Raw genomic sequence first — 14,811 nt, forward strand, 5'->3', positions numbered from 1 at the left:
TGTTCTTGTATCACCAAAGCCCATCAAACCATGAAATGTATCCCTCAAGTTTTTGAAGAAAAAAACTTATTATCTAAGAATCCTGTGCTGCCCCAACATTGTCGTACACCTGTGAAGATACCTGAAGGAGGTTTCCAGGAAGTTGCAACCATCTCTCCGTGTATATGCTTGAATTATAGTTCAATCAACTGGGGTGTGAAATACAAACAGTACGACTCAATCAAGCTAATAATTCCACTCTAAAAATCACAAATGACACCAAAAAAAAAACCCAGAACTAGGAACTGAGCATGGATATAATAGGAAAAGATTACTAATGTCCTTGTTTTACATAAAGGCCAGTCACAATGTAGTGCATTATTTTTTGTTGGCAGTTTTATAAACAGCAATATTAATATTTTAGTAAGTTAAGGTAAATGTCTATTAAAACTTAAAACAGAATCAGCAGGGGAAAAAAACAAAAGGAGAATAGTCCTTGTTTAAAAAATAAACCATATTGAAAAAGAAAAGGCTTTACAGGAAGAAACAAGAAGTATTTTTTAAAAGCATAAAAGAAGATAATGTGGCATCCACAATTACATCAGACACACATATATTACAATTAATATAATATATATATATATATATATCCTTCATCTAACCTGCTATAATAAAAAATATCCAATATTTAAATTTAGCTAGTTACATTAATGAGCAAATCAAATTTAACCTTATATTACTGTAAAGTTCTAACACTTAAAAAATTGGCACATATTTAATGAGTAGGAGGAAAGATGTAAGAGATAAGAAGAAATATAAAAGAATATCGACAAAGAAAACAGGATTTATCACATTCCTATCAGGCAATAGAATGAAGGGAAAATCCCATTTCCTGGAGTGAACAGATTATATTATTCTGATAATAAGTAAAATCCAAAAGGAAAACAGAAAAACCATAAATCTTTATGTTCTGAAAACTACCCTCCAAAATACAGTGATCACAAATTATTAAAGGCACAACTTCCCCTGACTTTGCAGCTGAACTATGCAAATATACAAATACATATATGAAGAAATGAAGTACCAAAGAACAACAGGATTTAGTAGGTTTACAGGAAAATGGGTCTGACCGAGAGCAAGGGGATATATTTCCTATCATATTTACGAAGCATATTGGACAAATATGTCGACCAGATAAGTCTCATAAATTCAAAATTAACCAGGCCAGAATTTTCACACCACAATTCTCTGGAAAATGATTGCATTGAGAATTAAATGTGCCATTGAGGATTACTTACTTTGTGAGTGAAAATATAATCTGTAGGAATATCTGGAATATTGGCTAATTTCATGCTACTGCAGAACTACTGTTCGGAGCCATCAGTACCAAACCAGGAATGGATGCAGGCTAGAAGGGAAGATGAGAGCTAAGGAACTTTAAAGTAGAAAAAAATGAGAGAAAAGCATTTAATGAATTAGAATATTTATAAATAATATAAACATCAACCAATCTAAAAATTGGTTCTTCATAGGAAAAAATTCTAATCAACTGTTTAGTGGGAATAATCAAATGAAAGAAAAGAAAATATAAATTAAATTACAACTAACAATATGCATGACAAAAACATAATTGAAAATTATATGGAATCCTGTTCTAATAGATTAAAAATGAATAAAATAGAAACTTGTTCAAGAAAGGACAAAGGATTTAAAAAACTAAATGAAAAAGAAGGAAAATTTGCAATCGCTTTCAGCTTCTTGTCCAGAATGATGCAAGACTTCTTATACCACTCACTACTCATGATAATTAACATTTGAAAAAGTGAAGAATCCCAGAAAAATCAAACTGTAGACCAATTCTCTCCAACATTGTAAATTTAAAAATTTTAAATAAAACACTAACAATGTCTTCTGGAAATTAGGGTAAAATCACTTGATTAGATTGATTGTGATCAAGAAGAAATTATTCTAAGAATGAAGGGATGATTTTTCCCATGGAAATTTAGACAGAAATCCCTGAATTAGGTCAAAAGACAAGAGGCACATAGATATTAATATTAACTTATTCGAGTTCAGATGTATTTGTTAGTGTTCTGTATCTAAGATTGGCTTTTTTTCCCCTGTCTTTCAACAAACAAGAAGTAGACATCAATATTCCTCAAGATGAGACAGATCTCTACCACTCATTTTCAGCCAACTACCTTTAACATGAAAATACTAAAGAGATTCACATTTTTTTACCTGAAAAGACAGGATATTTCTAAATGGTATGTTTTGAAAAGGCTGTTATTTTCTTGTTTTTGTTTTTCTATATTTCCCACATTTTCAAAAAGGAATATGCAATAATATCAGAAAAGCTATTCTATATAATACACCTTACAATATTTTACATTAATCTTACTTTTCTTTAAATCACTGAAATCTTTGGAAAATTTGACACTCTTCCCAGAAAAAGGAGAAAAAAGCAATGTAAGTACCAAATTTTGCAAAAATTTTAAGTCTTAGAGAACCTATTGGAGCCTATATGAATGAATACTCTAGGTAAAAACAATGAATAAATCTGAAAGCAATTGCTCATGTACTATGCAATGATGACTAAGATACGAAGAGTTACTACCTGTTAACTATATTAAAGATAAATAAACTAGGTCTCAGCGAGGACACACAATTGAGAGGCACAGAGTCCGCACAAGTGGCCACATCCTCTTGGTTGAGCTCCGTCATTCTGTGACATACATGGCCCACTATATATCCATCAGGTTGTTTTCAAAGAGACACAACTCAGTCCCTGTGAGTTGATTTGCCCAAAAAAACTTATTGGAAAATCTCTTGAGTTTACAGCTCATCCTCAGAAAGGGATGGATAATCATACTTGCTCTGTATATTCTCCAGAGTTATTATGAAGTATAAGGGAAAGTACTTGCAAACATAATTTATCTTTATTATTATTAATACATAAACGTGTCTATTATGAATCTATTACAGCTCAGGCAGCATGGGGTAAGTGCTGATGGGACCTGGGTGGGAGAAGAGAAAGTCAACATAGCTTACTAAGAGGCAATTAAAACGTACCGTCCTGGTTCAAAAGTCTGTTTCCATGGGTAATTAGCAATCTATTCTGTATCCAACAATGCTTGTTGGCTATTACATCAGTCAAGTGTGACCACCCTATAAAATGAACCAACACAATGGGGAGTTCCCAGCTATTAAAAAATGGTTATGTTCACAGGAAATTCCATCTAACCTAAGGCTGGGATTTAACTTTAATTATTAAAATTTCACATTAATTGTGAAGTCTATTCTGTTGCTATTACCTTCATCATAGCCTGCTGAAGACCATGGAACAATTAGAGCACAGAAATGGGTCATGAAGCTCCCATCACCCCAACTGCCCCCTTCCCACTGCCTAAGTTTTTGTCCTCACACTCCTGACATTTGCCTATCTTGGCTAGATCCTCCACCAACAGAAGCTGAGGTGAAGTATGTAAATGAGATTTTAAGCCCCTGAGAAGCTGTGACAGTAATTATGTAGGTATCATTTTGGTTCAATGGAACTCAGTTTCTTCATGCACCATCTGTGTATCATGAAGCGAGTCTTCTCGAAGTGGGAAGTCTCTGTGTCAATTGCAACGGTCCTTTATTGCATTTAGAGCTCTCCTGATCCAGCTCCTGCTGGCATCTTCTTTACCACGAATGTTCTGTGACATCACCTAATGTACTTCACGTCTGCCTCTCAAATGGAAGGCAAGCTTCTCCCTCACATTCTTACTTGATGGCTCTCACCTCTTTAGATAGTCCTGGTTCCCCTGTGCACCGGGGGAACAGGCCATCTGGACCAATTATCTATTTTATTCTTCATGCATGCAACAGAAGGGTAGTTAAAGCTCAAACCTTTATGTGCTGATCCTTTCATCCTTAGTCGTAACCCTTCCACAGTTGCTTTGGAGTGACGGTTACAAAGCCCCTCCGTGTGAGATCATTCCAGGCTCTTCTTCTAACCTCTAAATGGAGTCAGTTCTCAGGGATGGATGGAATTTCACTGCGTTTTCCCATTTCATTTGTATAATGAAATCATTATTTGGCCTCCGTTCTATACTTTTGCCCTTTTTGGCCTTAAGGTAGAGCATTCAGTAGCCACCTCCTGACCTCTATGACAACTAGAAATGTAAATGGACTCTCATCAGATCTCAGCAACTTGATTTTGTTTTCTGCAGCTATCATAGAGAATAAATCCCCCCGTTCACATAAATATCCATGTGTCATAGGCAAGGGTGCATTTATAGACACACTGAAGTAGATCTGTGTATAAATCAGAACTAGGTGATTTGTTAAAACTCAAAATCATCACCTGGAAGTAAATCACTTGCCATCACTAATTAGATTACACACACACACACACACACACACACACACACACACACACACACACACACACACACACACACACACACACACACTCACTCCTCAAAGATCTGAGTGCAACAGAACTTCGGACTGGAGTCTGTTATTTTTCAGACTACCAAATCTCCCCCCGGAACTAGCAAATCCTATTCTAAGACTGAAGCTCAGAGCTTTTCATCCTTAGGAAGACTAGCTGCTAAGCTGCTTTGGGAAAACACTACCAAAGAGAAGGGGTTCAATGGAGTTCCTGGATTGTGCTTGTATTCAACAATCTAACTTCCTAGGAATCCCAAGGCATCTCTAGCCAGCATGGGATCTTCTCTGGAGGGAAGCAGATGGTGGGATTTAAGGTAGTTCTGTCAGGATCTGCCTTATGTCCTACTCTTCCCCTACCCAAAAGAAAAATGATGCTCCATAGTTAATAACCATTATATTGTATTATCCCAAGAACAAGTTTTGCCAATATTATATCTCATTTAATTTTGCTTCGGTTTTGACAAGTGCTATAGTCTTAGTCTTAACTGTTCCCAGGGTTCATACGGTGACGTGTGTCTCCCTAGGGACTCTGTGGGGAGGTAGAGAGCCATTAGGAGGAAGCATCTAATGGGAGACCTTCTGTACTTTGGGGGATTGTCCTCAGAGGGGACTGGAGGGCTCAGGGCCATCTTCCAGCTGTGACACCAGCGGTCTTGCTCCGTGCAATGCATCATGATGCATTGTCACAGCCCGAAGCAAGGTGTCTACGCCGAGGGCTGAAGCCTTTAGAATGGAGCCAAAACAACCCTCTTGTCTTGATTAAGCTGATTGCCTCAGGTATTTGTGATAGTAACCATAAACTGGAAAGAACGACCATCTGAATGATGGTTTGGTCTCATTAGAAACCAAGTGGACGTGTGGATTAGAAAGCTTCTATGTGGGCGCTATAAGTAGTTTGCAGCTCTCCATACCTTTCTATTCTCCTGCAGTGTCGTCATTGGAAAGAGAATACAGTAGTATGGGCAGAAGAAACTAAGTGTGTTTAGGTTTTTTTTTCAGAGTTTAAAGTGAGTGATAACAATTGCCCGATGCAGAAATAAAGTAGAAGTGCCATGTTTCACCAGTCATTCTTTTTTTTTTTGTCGGTCGTGGGGCCTGGGTGCTGTCCCTCAGCTCTTCAGCTCAAGGCGAGTGCTCTACCACTTGAGCTACAGCACCACTTCCTGTTTTCTGGTGGTTTATTGGAGATAGGAGTTTCATGGTCTCTCCTGCCCGGGCTGGCTTTAAACCGCGATCCTCAGATCTCAGCCTCCTGAGTAGCTATCACCAGTCATTCTTTATTCTCCTATTCTAAACTCTGCCATGGAAAGGAACTTCAACATCTGCATGTGGGAGTGCTCACCTGAGTCCACTTGAGGATTTACGCCAATGACCTCACACGCGTGAGACTGCTCATTAGAATGATGACATTCAGCTAACAACCCATCGTTTCTTGGCCTCACCAGTGGCTTTCTGAATGCCGTAAATAACTTTAACCCCCTGTGGCCAATAGCTCCTATGCACCCTCTTATAAGATCAACGAGTTATAGTCAGTAAGAGGATTCAGGAGGCTAAGTAATAACTAACCTCAATTTTGTCTAAGTAACAAGGAATACTCAAGACTAGAGTGCCGATCATTTTGTTTTATTATGCATTGGATAAACTCACCAATGCCTATGGAGGTACGTGTCCTCTGAGATATATTTAGAGAGAGAGAGATTGCGCTTAAGTTGCTGGCCTCTAAATGTGTCCATCCCAACCAGTGGAACAAACTAAGGTCCAGGAAAAAGGAATTTGTTTCTGTGTTGAAACTTCATGTTGGTAACCATGGCAGGAATGGCCAAGAGCACTTCGCGCTCTGTCTGTCTCTCAGTCTCTTGTCTCTGTTTCTGTGTATCTGTGTGTGTGTGTGTGTGTGTGTGTGTGTGTGTGTGTGTCCATATAAATCAATGGAGTCACTTGTATGATGAAAAATTAGAGCAGTCCTGAGAAAGCACATACTTGTTAATATTATCTTTTTGGAAACACACACACACACACACACACACACACACACACACACATACACAAATACATCTACATTCCCACATACTCTTACACACACCTATACTCAGACCCTTACAAAATTGCCATTATGATGACTCAATGTTTCTGAATTATCCACAAGAAGCAATCTGACTTTAGTGCAAGTATGTCAGACAGTGAATCATATAAGCTATTTTGAACCAGCACTTGGAACTGTGCATGAGAGTTCCTTTCAAGGTTTAAACGCCATAGTTCAACTGAAAAATTTAAAAGATCCAACAGATGTTCTTTATGAAAAATAACTGCTTTTTTGAGTGCTCCATTACTAACTTTGAGATCTGAATGCTGTTTGAGCCAGTGTTATGTAGAAAGGAAGATGCTCAGCGCTGGAGATGCCCATTATCAGCAGATGCAAAATGATGACCAGGTACATTGAGACCAAGACATTGAGAGGCTAGCTTTTGCAAATGGTGGCTTATGGAATAAACACACAAAGTCTGGGGAAACATTTGTTGATTTGTACCTAAAAGTCTCTCAATATTAAATGGTGTGCAACACAAAGGAGCGTTGTTGAATAAATCATAGAACATTCAGTTAATGTAAATATCACCATCCTAAGCCAAAGTCTAATTAAACAGAGAAGTACATGTGGTGTAATGATCAATGAAAATGCCAACATATTATTAGTTAATGGCTCAGAGGAGAAAAATTAGAAGTAAATGTACTATGAAAACTTGGCTATGATCAAAGAGGTCTGTCCAATAATGGAAAAATAATGTGCTATCCAAGAAATGGTATTAGGACATCTAAGCAGCTACCTGAAAAAGATGTGTTCCTCCCTAATATTTCTACCCATGTAAATCCAGAAAAGGAATAAAAATGATGCCATGGAACTGTAGCGAGAAGGAAAAACGTGTCATCTCAAATAAGAATTAAATTATATTAGTATTAAACCAGAAGACTATAATATTAAACCAGAAGAAAATAAAACAATGGATCAGTTGGGTGCTGGTGGCTCAAGCCTGCAATCCTAGTTACTCAGGAGACTGAGATCTGAGGATTGTGAATCAAAGCTAGCCTAGGCAGGAAAGTCTATGAGACTCTAACTACCAAAAAGAAAGGTGAAAGTGGAGCTGTGGCTCAAGTGGCAGAGCACTAGCCTGGAGCAAAAATGGTCAGGGACAGCACCCAGGCCCTGAGTTCAAGCTCTTCAACAGACAAAAAAAAGAATAAAATAATGTATCAATCCACAGTATCAAAGTGCATTTTGATGGTGATGGTGGTGGTCGTGAGGCTTGAACTCTAGACCTAGACACTGTCCCTGAGCTCTTCAGCTCAAGGTTAATGCTCTACCATTTGAGCCACAGTGCCACTTTCAGTTTTCTGGTGCTTACTTGGAGATAAGCGTCTCACAGACTCTCCTGTCTGGGCTGGCTTTGAACTGTGATCTTCAGATCTCTGTCTCCTGAATAGCTAGGATGACAGGCATGAGACACCAGTGCTAGGCTCAAAGTGCATTTTTATCTGCACTCTTCCACTAAATTCTACTTTTAAAAAATCAAGAGATGAAGAACATACTGCGGACATTACAACTCTTAATATAAAAGGCTAATAATAAATGAAGTCCTTAAAAATCAATATAAACTTCAATTGAAAATTGGCAGACGACATCAGAAACATGCAGAGGACCAAATATATTAATTCTTTGTCATAGAATTATCATATAGAAAGTCTCTCAACTTTACTCTTCAAAGAGCTAGGCAATTTCAACGTTCTGACAGGGTGACAAAGGCGATTACTCAGTGTCACATAATATTGTGGGGAATTTGCACCGCATTCATTGCTGGTGGAGAACACACTGGGAAAACCTCCATACGGTGATGCAAACCCATTTCTCATGTAGTTGAAAATTTAAACCTTCTCTACCACAAATTCAAAAACCAGAAAGGATAACCCTCCATTGGCCATAGTCCCAGAGCATAAATGAGCTACTATCATCATCTGGTTTAAGAACACTGAAATCAAACAGTGCAAAGCAGCATTAGGATCAACCTCCAAAAAGCCAGCCAACCCATAACACTTCTACACGCGTGAAAACCAGTCTATAAGCAACAGACATATACAGGCACATTGCTAAGCTTCCGCCACTAAATGTTAGCCAGTCCTCAAACACCCTCCCTTCTGGCCCACAGTTTCAATTCCAGATCCAAATGCTCCCCCAAACTACAAAAAGGTGTTTTTTTTCTTTGTTTTGGTAGACCTGTGATCCTCAAGCATTGTTGTTGTCCCATGTTTGACAAACATTAAAGACATTTTGTACTGAATGTTGAATAGTAGGTTTTCCCTTCTGTCTGAATATTCACACAATTCATAAATGACAGTCATGAAGAGGTCCTTAAAGCATTATTTAACAGAGCAGGTTATACACAACATAAATTCTCTGAGTTTCTAATCAGCTAGAAAGCCAGGAACATCTGTAGTGCCCTGGAAACACATAGCTATTTGAGCAGAGGTGGGAGAAGGGATGTGTACATGCCACCCACCCCAAGCTGCACGTATCACACATTAAGAAGGGATTACTTAGCGCCAGATTTTTCAGATTATGTGCCAGATATGAAATGGGACACATGAAATCGGTAATGAATCAGTAAGAGATACTGTGCTAAGTTATTGATGGACTCATATCTGAAATGTCTTTGCCCTCTGATGTTTTAGAATGTGCCAAAACTTGTTGTTTTCAATAGGAGTTGTTTGTACATTTCATGCCAGACATTAAACCAAAATGCAGTGCTTGGAATTATTCCATTATAAATTAAAAAAAAAAAACATTGAAGGCAAATGCAGATATACTTTCTTACTGGGAGAAATGATCAAAGAGAAAAGAAGAGTCAGAGATCTCCCAGCCCATCTCATTTGTTAAACAGAGAACAAAGCGAGGTGGAAATGTTAGGCTTCCTCCCAGAAACCTGGACACAGCATCACCTTCTTGCATTGCAACTGGGAAACTCAGCACAAAAATCAAAGCACACATTAGTCTGGTGCCCATAGCTCAGGCCTCTAATCCTACCTACTCAGAAGGCTGAGATCTGAGGATCACAGTTAAAAGCCCATCTAGGCATGAAAGTATATGAGACTCTTAGCTCCATTTACCGACCAGAAAAGCCAGAAGTAGAGCTGTGGCTCAAGTGGTAGAGAGCTAGTCTTGAGCAAAGAAGGTCAGGGATAGTACCCAGACTCTTGAGTTCAAGTCCCAGTACCAGCACCAAAAAAGAAAGAAAGAAAGAAATTCAAGCACACAGCATATATGCAATACTTGTGTAATTTTTTAAGCAAAGTTAGGAAATAAATATTAGAGACATGCTTTGCTTCCTTTCTACTTAGTTCTGTCTCTTTCTTTGACACAAAAATCCAGGGAAGATTCCTGCAGCCTCAGTTGCAGAATTCAAGGAGCAAATCCATTTACATACGCCCTCCAGCAGAAATGGCATCCGCCAACACTGGCTCACAAAGCCAGTCACATCCGCAAAAGGAATCTTAATTTTCTTACCTCAACACCGTGTGATCTTGGAATTCACCAGCCAGGCTTTTCTTTTCTTTTTTCACTAGTTTTTCTTTTTTTTCAACCAGAAAATTCTACAAAGAAGAAAATAGAACAAATGAAACCATGTGGGGTCAAAGCTGAGCTGAAGCTGAGCACCCATGGCGCATGCCTGTAACCCTAGCTACTCCAGGGGCTCAGACCTGAGGATCATGGTTGGAAGCCAGCCCACACAAGAAAGTCTGTAAGATTCTTATCTCCAATTAACCACCAAAAAGCTGGAAGTGGAGCTGTGGCTCAAGGGGTATAGCCTTGAACAAAAAGGCTCAAGAATAGTGTCCAGGCCCAGAGTTCAAACCCCAGGACACACACAAAGCTGAGCTGAGCTCTCCACTGAAATTTAATAGTATTGCTAAAATGATCCAGAGTTGAAACAGAGAACAATATTAATTAGTCTTTTACTACTGACATAGTATTCGGATTTGCTGACTTAGGTGGTAGAGTTTGATGAGAGTTTCAAGTGCTTATTAAATCCTGAGGAAACTCACAAAGCAGATCTCCGTTATTGTCCCTAATTACCATTGTAATTCAGTATCGTTATTCTGTTTTCATTTCTGGCCTTGAAATACTTAATGTGGATTATGGATTACATTAATATGGGGAAAAAATTTCACTGTTGTCTTCACTCAAAAACCTTTACTCACATGGAATTTGAAAGGTCAATCATTAAATTGGAAATTCAAACTTCTTCCTTTACAAAGAGTTGTTATATTTACTGCTAAGAAAAGCAAACTTCCAAATATATTCATGTTCATCTTCCGGTTAAAAATCACTAAAATATGTTGGGTGCTGGTGACTCATGCCTGTAATCCTAGCTACTCAGGAGGCTGAGATCTGAAGATCGCAGTTCAAAGCCAGCCTGAGCAGAAAACTCCGTGAGACTCTTATCTCTAATTAACCACCAGAAAACCAGAAGTGGTGCTGTGGCTCAAGTGGTAGAGTGCTCACCTTGAACTGAAGAGCACAGGGACAGCACCAAGGCCCAGAGTTCAAGCCCCACGATTGGCAAAAAAAATAAAAATAAAAATAAATAAATCACTCAAATATCCACATCCATTGTCCATTAGGATTTCAGAATGTACAATGTTATATAATTTATAGTTCTAAAAATTTTCACCAAATGCCACTATGAAGCAATCTAGCAAAATACCTATTAAACTTAAATATACATATGAACTAGGCACTGGTGACTCATTTCTATAATCCTAGCTACTTAGAAGGCTAAGATCTGAGGATCAAGGTTCAAAGCTAGTCCGGGCCAAAAAGTCTATGAGACTCTTATCTCTCAACTAGCCAAAAGAGAAGTGGAAGTAATCCCAGTGGATGCCTAAAACCACAGAACCGTATGTATGTTATTTCCTATACCTACGTACTCGAGATAACATTTACTCTACAAATTAGGCACAGTAAGAAATTAATAACAACTAGGAATTTAACAAGACAATTAAAACATAAGTATAGTAATAATCTAACAGTTGATCAGATATCTGAGAGAAGACGCTTAAGTAACTGATGGGCAGACAGCATATAGAGTGTAACTCTGCCCAGAGAAATTCCCCTGAGAGCCGGACGCCCCACACCTAGTGAATGCATTCAGATGAAATACCCAGAAGCGAACAACAAATTCTCACTACTCAGCTGAAGAAGAAATCGCTATTTCTAGATCTCCCCAGATCTGCACCTCTTCATTCCATTCCCCACACTTGCTTTATTCTTGATCTTTTATGCAATGATAATATTATTCCCACTTTTCCTCCCCACATCTCTGTCTCATTGCATATTGATTTATGCTAGAATATTTCCTTTCTGGTCTAGAATGCTCTAGAACTCTCCACATAATGTCTTTTTGCCATGTGGGAACTGCATGCCCAAACATTTGTCCTCAAGTTAGGATCCAATCAGGGCTTCAGCATCATCGGAGGCTGTCAACAGTTCCGGCCATGTATTTTCATCATTTGTAAGTGCCAAGTCCTTGCATCCCAGCATCTATTTTAAGTTGTCATTCACCTAACCACTACTATTCCACGTCTACCCAGTTCTAACTTTCAAGGTGCATCTCCCCTTTCTTATCTGTGTGACAAAACACAGGTATGACAGTGTCACAGGACAGCCCCCAGCTGCCAGCCTGCTCCAACATCCATGGGCGAACCATCCACAGCTGGGTCTATCTTTAGGTCTATCTTAGTCTTGAGGGTAAGTAGGGGAGGAGGCATCATGGCTGATGGCAGTGTGGGTGGCAGATGTGATTGGCATCTGCTGATGGCTCCACAATTCATCATAAGGGACACACACATACCTGTGATGTATATGTACAGAGACCACCTGGGCATTTGTAATCTGAAAACAAGAAGCCAGTAAAAACATCATTTTTCTGGCCATACCAGGTCAGACATCCTTCCTAGAACTTGACTTTCTTTCTAGAATTCTTCCCAGGGGCATGTGCAAGAGAATTCTTTTCCACTCTGACCCTTGGACATAGGTGAATTAGCCTATGTGCCTTTGGCCTATGTGTTCCAAGTCACCTCCTCTGAGAGGTCACCGCCTTGCCAGTGTCTGGCCTACCTGCTGCTCCTCAGCCCTGGCATGTTCTACTCCACTTCCTGGCATTTCTCTCTCCATAGGTCACGTCACTCCCTCGATGGGATTTCCGCCTCTGAGTGAGCCCTCCCTCCCCACACTCTGAAGATACACTACCATGGGGTGTCCTCCTGGGCAGGTACTGGATGATGCTGGACCTAAATGTATGGAACTCCTTAGTTAATCTGTTTACAGAGGGGGAAGAAAGGCCCCAAAAGTAGGGCAAGCCAGCCAGCCAGCGTTACTCAGACAGTAGTAAAAAAGGAATCTTTTATTTGAGTCCATCATCCTTTGCCTTCAAACATTGGCTCAGAAGTGTTTTATTTTGTTTCCTTGGAAAAAAAAAACTTCCCAAGGGAAGCTCAGAAAAAGCAACTGTAGATCCTGCAAAGCATATAAACATTTCTTTGTCAGGAGCCAGAGATGTTCAAGTAACTCTGTGGTATGCTCAAGGAATTCTGGGCTTGACCTTCCTCTTCCCATGGTGAGTTAAGGGACTCCAAGACGGCAGTGCACAGAGCCTCGACACATGAAACCAAGGACCCTCTTCGCCCTCCAGCACTAGTGCTCAGGCTGTACTTCCAAGAGACTCATGGTGAAAACTCAAGCTTGGATTTAATTCCACCTTATCCCACGAACCTGGGGACAGTGATCCTCCTTTCTCAGAAGGCTCTACACTCTGGTCTACTTTCTATTCGCTCTTCTGGTTCTTTAGTGAGTCTCCAGTGTCCCTTGTGCCAAGTTCTGTAACCAAACCCACTCCACCCTCTCACTGGGATGTATTTGGGTATACAAGCAGTAGGCATCCCAGTTCTCCAGTTTTAAACATTAGAAAAATCAAATAACCTGTCCCTTGATAATACAGCATGCCACGACAGCCTGATCCCAGAGTCGAGCCCTCTCTTTACTTCATGCGCTTGCATGAAATGTAAGAGTGCACAGGGAGGCTGGGCGTTAATGCTCATGCCTGTCATCCTAGCTACTCAGGAGGCTGAGAGATCTAAGGAGGCCGGGCGTTAATATGCTCATGCCTGTCATCCTAGCTACTCAGGAGGCTGAGAGATCTAAGAATCTCAGTTGAAAGCCATCCCAGGCAGGAAAGTCTGTGAGACTCTTTTGGGGGGTCCGGTCGTGGGGCCTGAACTCTGGGCCTGGGCGCTGTCCCTCAGCTATTCAGCTCAAGGCTAGTGCTCTACCACTTGAGCCACAGCACTACTTCCGGCTTTTTTTTTTTCATTTTGCTTATGTGGTGCTGAGGAATCGAACCCAGGGCCTCAGGCATGCAAGGCAAGCGCTCTACCACTGAGCCACCTTCCCAGCCGCAGTCTGTGAGACTCTTATCTCCAATGAACCACCAGAAAACCAGAAGTGGTGCTGTGGTTCAAGTGGTAGAGCACTCATCTTGAGCTGAAGAGCTGAGGGACAGCGCCCAGCCCCACAGTACAAAGCCCACAACTGACAACAACAACAACAACAAAAAGAGTACACAGAAAGATGAGAAAGGGGGATGAAGCAAAGAGGTCTGAGCTGAGCTTTGGAGTACATTTTCATTTGAATCTTTGCAGACTATTGGCCAGGTAATCACTCCAAGCCTTACAATGAAAGAAACAGATACACAGACACACAGACAGAGAACCACATGGCTCTTGTAAGGCTGGTGTAAGATTAAATGAGGCAATATATGAAAATCTTATTATCCCTGTGCCTAATCCGTTGGTGATAATACAAACACATCATCTATGAAATGAGGCCGAGGGTGTGAGTATCCATGTACAGAAGTGGCTATTTAGAGGCTCTAGTGTCAGGCCTGTGAACATCTGGGCAAAATCTCCATATAATTAGGAGCCGATCTGATCTTAGTGGGACAGGATCAACTCCAAGTACAACTCCCAGCAACTCCCAGACACTAACAAGCTAGCATGTCTCAGAAGCTATGCTCCAAGGATCAGCAGTATCTATCTGATCGCAGAGGCAGTGATTCAGAACACCTTCCAAACCATGGGGAGAACATGTTCCCTCCTTCCCGTGAAAATATTTTAGGGAGTTTTGAGACCATACTAGATTTTGAATTCAGGGCCTTATATTTGCTTGACTTGCTTGTTTGGCTGGTGCTCTACCACTTGAGGCACAACTCCAACTGAGCCTTTCACTGGTTGTTTTTGGAGATGGAGTGAGTCTCAAGGACTGTTCTGCATGGGCTGACTTCAAACCCTGAC

General features: G+C 40.2%; 1 protein-coding gene across 3 annotated transcripts in view; it reads right to left on the minus strand.

Moving 5' to 3' along the window:
- Positions 1–14,811, minus strand: part of Runx1 (RUNX family transcription factor 1) — an 803,982-nt gene that overhangs the window by 520,084 nt on the left and 269,087 nt on the right. For all 3 annotated transcript variants that reach the window (XM_070030636.1, XM_070030638.1, XM_070030635.1), the window contains one exon: positions 9,968–10,053. The gene's annotated coding sequence lies outside the window, so the exon portion shown is untranslated. The remainder of the gene's footprint in view (positions 1–9,967; positions 10,054–14,811) is intronic.

The sequence above is a fragment of the Dipodomys merriami genome, unplaced genomic scaffold (assembly GCF_024711535.1).
Source record: "Dipodomys merriami isolate MVZ:Mamm:240054 unplaced genomic scaffold, mDipMer1.0.p SCAF_2, whole genome shotgun sequence".
NCBI lineage: Eukaryota > Metazoa > Chordata > Mammalia > Rodentia > Heteromyidae > Dipodomys > Dipodomys merriami.